This window comes from Haliotis asinina, chromosome 13, assembly GCF_037392515.1.
Source record: "Haliotis asinina isolate JCU_RB_2024 chromosome 13, JCU_Hal_asi_v2, whole genome shotgun sequence".
NCBI classification, from domain to species: Eukaryota; Metazoa; Mollusca; class Gastropoda; order Lepetellida; family Haliotidae; genus Haliotis; species Haliotis asinina.
Window position 1 is genome coordinate 53,924,048 of NC_090292.1, and position 8,178 is coordinate 53,932,225.

Genomic DNA, 8,178 nt, shown 5'->3' on the forward strand with positions numbered 1-8,178 from the left:
ATCCAGTAATCGAGAGAAAAATACAAGCGCCTTGAGCGTGCACTAGTGCGTGGATAAGTGCGCTATATAAATATCCTATATCTAATCGTCACGCCGAAGACCCGGGTTCGATTCTCCAAATGGGTACAATGTGAGAATCCCATTTCTGGTGTCTCCCGCCGTGTTATTGCCGGGGTATTGCTATGAGTGACGTAAGACCATCCCCACTCACTCACTTATTCAGTGGCACCCGTGAACGGCTAACTCCTCGTGATGGGTGCTGGGTAACGCCAAGACCCGTTCACCCCCGTTGTGGACCCGGGAGGATATTTGGTCCACCAACCCGTTTGCCGTGGGTTGCGGTCCTGTGTCGGTGGAGGAAGGAATCCTGGTGATTGAGGGCAACAGGAGCTTGCAGTTGTGTTCCTGTTGCCTAATACACCACTTTGGCCCTGACTTCACCTAGGCGGGTGATTGAATGGGCCCGGTTCCACCACTGGTCATGCCAAGCCCTGTGCATGGACTTTATATGTGTGTCATTGCAGAAATTTGATTGGAACATTTTTACTGTCGGTCTTTGCATATTGCTTATCTAAACGTTTATCGATTTTGAAATCTGATGTTGTGAACTTTGCCTAGAGTCTTATGCCCAGAAGGCAGTGGCGCATGGGCCAATCTGGATGGATATATCGTTTCAAGGTATTTTCTGCTTGAGTATACCCTCCTAGTATCCTTGGTGCCGTCTGCAGGAGATCCACAGGCATGAGGCATCGTCCTTGTTGACACTCCATGGTGGGTAGGGAGCTGGGAGAGTGAATCATATATCTTTCTACCATGGCACCCGCACTTACAAAACGACCACACGAATCTAATTATTCGTTATCTTCAGATGATGAGTCGCATTCAACTGCCAATAACCCTGATAATTGGCCTCGTTTCATTGTGATGTGTGCCCCTGAAGGCGGCCCTCTCAAGTTAAATCCCTTTGCTGTGTCAAAAGGCATTGAGGGTTTGGTTGGGGAGGTGAAAGATATTCAAAAGATGAGATCTGGTTCTCTGCTAATTGAATGCAAGAAAGAGATGCAGTCCAAAATTCTGCTGAAAACAAAGTCCTTAGCAAATGAGCCTGTGGAGGTGTCCCCTCACAAGACATTAAATACCAGCAAAGGCATCGTCCGTGATACTGGACGTTGCCTTTCAGACATGAGTGAACTTGACATAGTTACTGAACTACAATCACATGGTGTTACTCATGTTAAACGCTTTACAGTAAAAAAGAATAATGATGTCTTCAAGACATATACTTACCTGTTCACATTTTGTCTCTCGATGCCTCCAAAATCTCTGAAAGCAGGATACTGCAACTTAAGGGTTGATACTTTTATCCCCAACACCTTAATGTGTTATAATTATCAAAGGTATGGGTACGGGTCCAAGTCTTGCCACAATCTAGCTGCTTGCCAGCGATGCCCTGGAGCGTGCAAAGACAGTACCCTTTGTGATAAAACACCTGTATGTGTAAACTGCTCTGGTTGCCATCCTTCCTCATGCAAGGAATGTCCTTCCTGGAAGTTACAATCAAAGATTTCGCGAGTGAAGCATGAGCAAAACGTTTCGCTCTTTGAAGCAAAACAGATGCAGTTCAGTCCGTCGTCAAACGGATTACACATGGGCTAGAACATCAGCTCTAACATTGCTGTCTGCTGAAATTCAGGCTAAGGCTTCAAAAGAAACTTCCAGATCTCCTGTACATCCACCAAGGAAATAATGTCGTCTGCTATAATTCAGTGGAATTGTAGAGGACCCCGGAATAATTTAAATGATCTATAGTTATTAAACCAAGATTTTAAACCGTCAGTGTTCTGCATCCAAGAAACTTATCTGAAACAGACAGATAATTTTATGCTCCGTCACTTCAATGCATACAACTCATTTACTCCTCCGGGTGATAGAGCTTCTGGTGGATCACCAATCCTCGTGAAGAACAATATTATCCCAAAAGCTCAGTTCCACTTAAAACAAATCTTCAAGTTGTTGCAGTTCGACTTACATTACAATTTGCATTTACTTTATGCTCTTTGTATATGCTGTCCGACTAACTGATCTGCAAGATCTTTATGATCAACTACCTAAACCCTGTATAATCATGGGCGATTTAAATGGCCACAGTCCGTTTTGGGGTAACACTAATACAAACACCAAAGGTAAATTACTAGAGGAATTTATTTCAAGTAATGATTTATGCATTTATAATGACGGTTCAAATACGTATTTCCATCCTTGTACAGGTACATATTCAGCTCTTGATTTGTCTATTACTGATTCCAACCTATTAATAATTAAACCTATTAAGTGAATTTGAATGGTCAGTCCACGACGATCTCTGTGGAAGTGACCACTTCCCAACAATATTAAACCCTGTGATGCCATCTGATGTTACACCATCATTAAGATGGAATTTTAAGAAAGCTAATTGGCCTTTATATGAAACACTCTGTGCAGACAAACTAAAACCTGAACTTATTAATGATATTCCCGATGCCATAAAATGTTTTTCAGATGAGCTAAATAATATTGTTGACGAGTGTATCCCAAAGGGATCTGCAGTTCCACATGTGCAAAAACCATGGTTTAATGATGAATGCAAACAGGCTAGGAAAGCATGGAAGAGAGCGGTGCATTATTTCCGTCGCCATCCTATGGTCCACAATTTTGACAAATTCTAAATTTTAAATGCTAAAGCTAGGCGTACTCTCAAGAAATGTAAACGCCACTCTAGGAGAACCTATGTATCAAAAATAAATTCACGCACACCGATATCAAAGGTGTGTAATATGATCCAGAAAATCAAAGGTAAGGGTTCTAAATCTAGCATTCACCATCTCCAAAATGGGAACCATTTATTGACTAATAAATCAGATATTGCACATATACTTGGTGAGACATTGGCAAAACATTCTTCCTCGTTAAATTATGTACCCCAATTTCAAACATACCAAAACCAGCAAGAAAAGAAGGTTATTAATTTCAGTTCAGAAAATGGGGACGATTACAACGAAACTTTTTCGATATATGAGCTTCATACCGCACTTGACCAGGCTCATGATACTGCTACAGGAGCTGATAACATACAATATCAACTTCTGAAGCACTTACCGGAATCGTGTTAAGAGACCCTTTTAAATATTTTTGATAGTATTTGGACATCTGGTGAATTTCCTTCTTCATGGCGTGATGCTATAAATTGTTCCAGTTCCTAAACGCGGACGTGGCCATACGGATCCATCCAATTATCGACCAATTTCACTTACTAGCCGAGTTTGCAAAAACATGGAAAGCGTGATCAATAACTAATTAGTCTGGTACTTGGAAACCAATAATCTAATCACTGATATACAATATAGTTTCCGGAAAAACAGAAGTACCATTGATCATTTAGTACGTATAGAATCTTTTGTTAAAAATGACGTCATTAATAAACAACACGAAGTGTCGGTCTTTTTCGATCTGCAAAAAGCATACGATACTACGTGGAAATATGGCATTTTAAGAGACTTACATGATTTTGGATTAAGGGGCCGTTTGCCTCCATTTATATCAAACTTTTCAAACGGTAAACAATTTCAAGTCCGAGTGGGTTCAACCTTGTGTGACCATTATAATCAGGATCAGGGTGTTCAACAAGGCAGTATGTTGTCTGTCACACTGTTTAGTATTAAGATCAACAGTTTATCCCAGGTTTTAAATTATTCAATAGATCACTTTTCGTGAATGGTTTTAATATTTCTTGTCGTGGTATAAATATGCACACTACTGAACGACAACTACAGTTATGTCTAAACAAAATAAATAAATGGTGTCTCGAGAATGGATTTACATTTTCTCAATCAAAAACTAAATGTCTATATTTCTGTAGAAAATATAAGCCACATAAGGACCCGGAACTGTTTCTAAATGGCACTTCCATCAAAGTGGTCAAGGAGGCCGCGTTCTTGGGTATAATTTTCGACTCCCGTTTAACTTTTCTTCCGCATATTACATATATAAAAATAAATGCTTGAAGGCGCTGTATTTATTAAAGTTGTCTCCAACTCAAAATGGGGAGGGGACCAAGCTACCCTCCTTCACCTCTACAGATCATTGGTCCGTTCAAAGCTCGATTATGGCTCCATGGTATATGGTGGAGCATGTAAAAGCAACCTTAAACTTCTTGATTCTGTCCAGCACCAATGTTTGAGACTTTGTCTTGGATCTTTCCGAACTTCACATATTGACAGTCTCTACGTTGAAGCCGATGAACCATCTCTTACACAACGTCGTATGAAATTGTGTGTACAATACATAACTAAATTATACTCTAATGGATCTAACCCTGCATATAACTGTGTCTTCTATCCCCTTTATGAGGACTTATACAACAAAAAATCTTCTCTTGTTCCGACTCTTGGGCTGAGAATTAAGCCATTTAATGCCGCTTCCGGCATTCAGCTGGAAAGTATAGCTCCTTCCCGTTTTCTTTCCTCTCTTCCTTGGCATTTAAAAAATCAGAAACGAATGAATTACAATATGGACAAGAATATAATCAATTGAAACACAGATATAGCAATTATAAATCTTTATAAAGATGGATCCAAGGAAGGTGGCGCAGTGGCTTGTCCCACTGTCATTGGATCCAGAACAATCTCGTCTAGATTACCGGATAACAGCTCTATTTTTTACAGCTGAAGCTAACGCCACATTAAAGGCTCTTAAATATATTCAAAGACACACCCTAAAAGTAAACAGTATGTAATCTTTTCAGACTCTCTTTCTTGCCTCCAGGCTATTAAAAATATTTCTTGCAAACATCCACTTTTAATTCAAATTATTGAATTGTATAATGATCTTGCTACTGGCCAACACGACATCGTCCTCTTTTGGTTACCCAGCCACATAGGCATTTCTGGGAACACAATGCCCGATCTTGCTGCTAGAACTTACATCCATGATATGATGCAGACGAAGTGGGACACCCTAGTAGGTATAAATAAATTACATGAAATAAACCGTACGTTGGTTACACCTACTTGGGCTGTCAGTCCAGATTTGAAGAGGTTATTTTAAGAAGATGTCGCATTGGCCACAAATATACACATAAATATTGGCTCAAAGGTGAGGATCCTCCGTTTTGTATCCCTTGTGATGAAAGAATCACAGTCAAGCATATCCTGCTTGACTGTGTTGAATATTCCATCACAAGGGATCAGTATTTTAATTCACGAACTTTGAAGGATCTTTTTAGCACTATTAGTCCACGTTTGATTATTTCATATTTAAAGGAATTAGATTTGTTACGTGAATTGTAAATAGATAAATATTTTATAATTGGAAGATTAAATTAGTAACTCAAATCGTTAGTGGCTGTACCCTCAAAGGGGGTTGATGTACTGTAAAATAATTTTGCTCCTGAAAGGGTACGTAAGTCCCAAAACATTTGAAGTTTTCCAGGTTGTAATCGTAGAATAAGTGTTCTTTTTATGTGTGGCTATATGTGTCTAAATTGCTAACTGCTGAGGGGATGATGTAAATCCAGTTAGGGTCCATGCAGGAAGCAAATGTACTGTAAGTCCCCATGGTCCCCAGTATGGTGATCTACCTTCAGTTGTTGGTAACCTATAGCTCAGTTTTATATTGTACTGTCGTCTATAGCTACATTGTTTTAGGTCTAATCACTGGTTTTACTCTTCGATATTCTGGTGAGTTTTACTGTCCTTCTTTGACAGGTGTTTACAATTTATGTGCTATTAATGTATTTGTATTTTTACAGTTAATCATTCTCGTCACGATATGGCTGCAATATTGCCGATGTGACGTTAAATATTAACTCACTTACTCAGTACATTATCTGAGATGACGACTACCTGAAGATAACTAAGCTACTTTCGAATTTTAGTTTTAGTTCTGAATCCATGACGAACGCAAGGCCAGAATAAACACAGGTGTCTGTGACAAGGTGGTAACCTGTTTCCAGCTGTTACCGAATAGGAAGTCATATTAGTTGCAGTTCAACCGTTTAATATTCGGAAAACCATTCCATACGCCATCACAGTCGAACTCCTGGTTGTCTCGAGGTTACTTTTTCTTGCTCAAGAATTATTCATCATCTAGCGGTTGTTTCGAAACACGGATAAGTACTTATACATGTATCTTCGACACAACGATTTATCTCTAACAATGTTAGTAATATGAACACCACTGCTATTGTGTCCGACTGTATTCTTCTTTGCCACAATGGCTCAGCCTAAAGTTCACGATACATCGATTGCCCTCTGTGCTAAAAATGCCTACAACGGTGACAGCTTTCCACAGAGATTTCAGTCCCTGGGCTAAGTTTGCTGGAACTGGACAAAAGAACATTTCTATACCTTCAGTCACCTATATGAAGATGTGTACAGCAAGACGTCATATCTCATTTTATCTCCAGCAATACCAGTGAAACACTGAGCTGAACAAAATATATCTGCTTCCCGACTGGTTACTTCCCCTCGTTGGCAAATAGTGAGGCCACAAATACACCTAACACAGGCAAAGTACAGAAACCAGAAACCAATCAATTACAATAGATAAGAATTTAATCAATTATGACATAAATTCACTACATGAAACTCCTTATGGGCAGATTGATCTAAGGCCTTTGTTGCTGTGGTTTGGGTCACAATCATTGGCTCCAGAACACAATCTGCTCCAGTGCCATACACCGCTTCTATTTTAACAACAGGAGCATCCATGATACATACATACTCTTTTGTTCAAGCAATCTGAGAAATCATCTTCTCATCTCTTCTAATCATCAACATTTAATTCAAATAGTTACATAATGTGCATGCTACTGGGTAATATGACATTGTCTTCCGTTCTTTCTCCTGCCTGCAACCGACAAATCTTTGACAACACTTCGCATCCCATAGTAGTCCCGTTACGTAGTTATAGGCCCTTGATATCTGATCCAGAATCGGTTATTTACAGATTGCATTTCTTGGAGTGGTATTAAACAACAAAATGTAACATAAGTTACATTTGGGATTACATTTTCCTAGTAAAGCGCAAATTTACAGTACACGTTTTAAGTTGAGTCCCTTCGGGATCCGAAAGCACACCCTCAGAGTCAGGCACCTTATCGCCAACACACATAGTTAGCCGTCCAACCCGCTCAGCCACCGCAACTTGTGAAAAAAGTGAAAGTTGGACAACTGGTAATCGAGACTGCGGATACTGTGTACCCGTCAAATAAGTCTTTACCGTCATAACACCCACTGACGGAAGCGTAATCCCTAATACAACATATCTTACATTCGGCCACTTTCTAAATGGCACTGTGTAATCAGTCAACCTGGTGGTGGTGCATTGAATACGACATTCCTTATTTTCTCCTCCCCAGATTCTGTTCATGGTATGCAGACACGGGGCCATGTGTGAGTTCACGTTCATACCAGGATCAGGTGACGTCAATACCACTAAGATAACCTCGTTTGGAATGAGTTATGACATCCTGGATGCCAGATATCACCAACCACTAAACATGTTTTTCTGGAAGAAAGGTTTATTTGGTACAACAATCTATTCGACAACAGCGGGCAGTAGGACATACCACCACAGAAAAATGCCGTGTGAGTTATTTTGATATTAAACAAAGTACAGTTTTAGACAACTGTTGAAAAATATCGTTTTCATTTCCACATGCGTATGAATCAAACTCTGATATTTTAATGTCAAGCGAAAGTGGAGCAACCTTTATAATTTGCATTAACTACTTTGTATCAGGTGTGACCAAGGGCACTTCCGGTGGCATCTTTTTAGGTTATTGGTCTTATAACAGGCAAGATTTCAGAATATTTCTGACAATGTCAGATTATTACTCGACATCAGATTATTCTTGGGCCAAGTCAGACAATATATATTCAGGTAAAGCTATCACTGTTGTATATTTGAAAGACCTCGACACTGGCTCAGGACACACCTTCCACGTGTTGTAGAAAGGGAGTGCCGCGGGTACGGATTGAAGGACTGTTGTTTTGACTGAACAGGTCAAACATTTTGTGACACAATTTGACAGTGTGATACATATTGTGGAATCAGAATTCTCACACTTAAACACTATCATAAATGTTTGTTTTGTTTCTTTGTTTTCAGTCAGGGTAATCACGTTTGATATCGACAGTG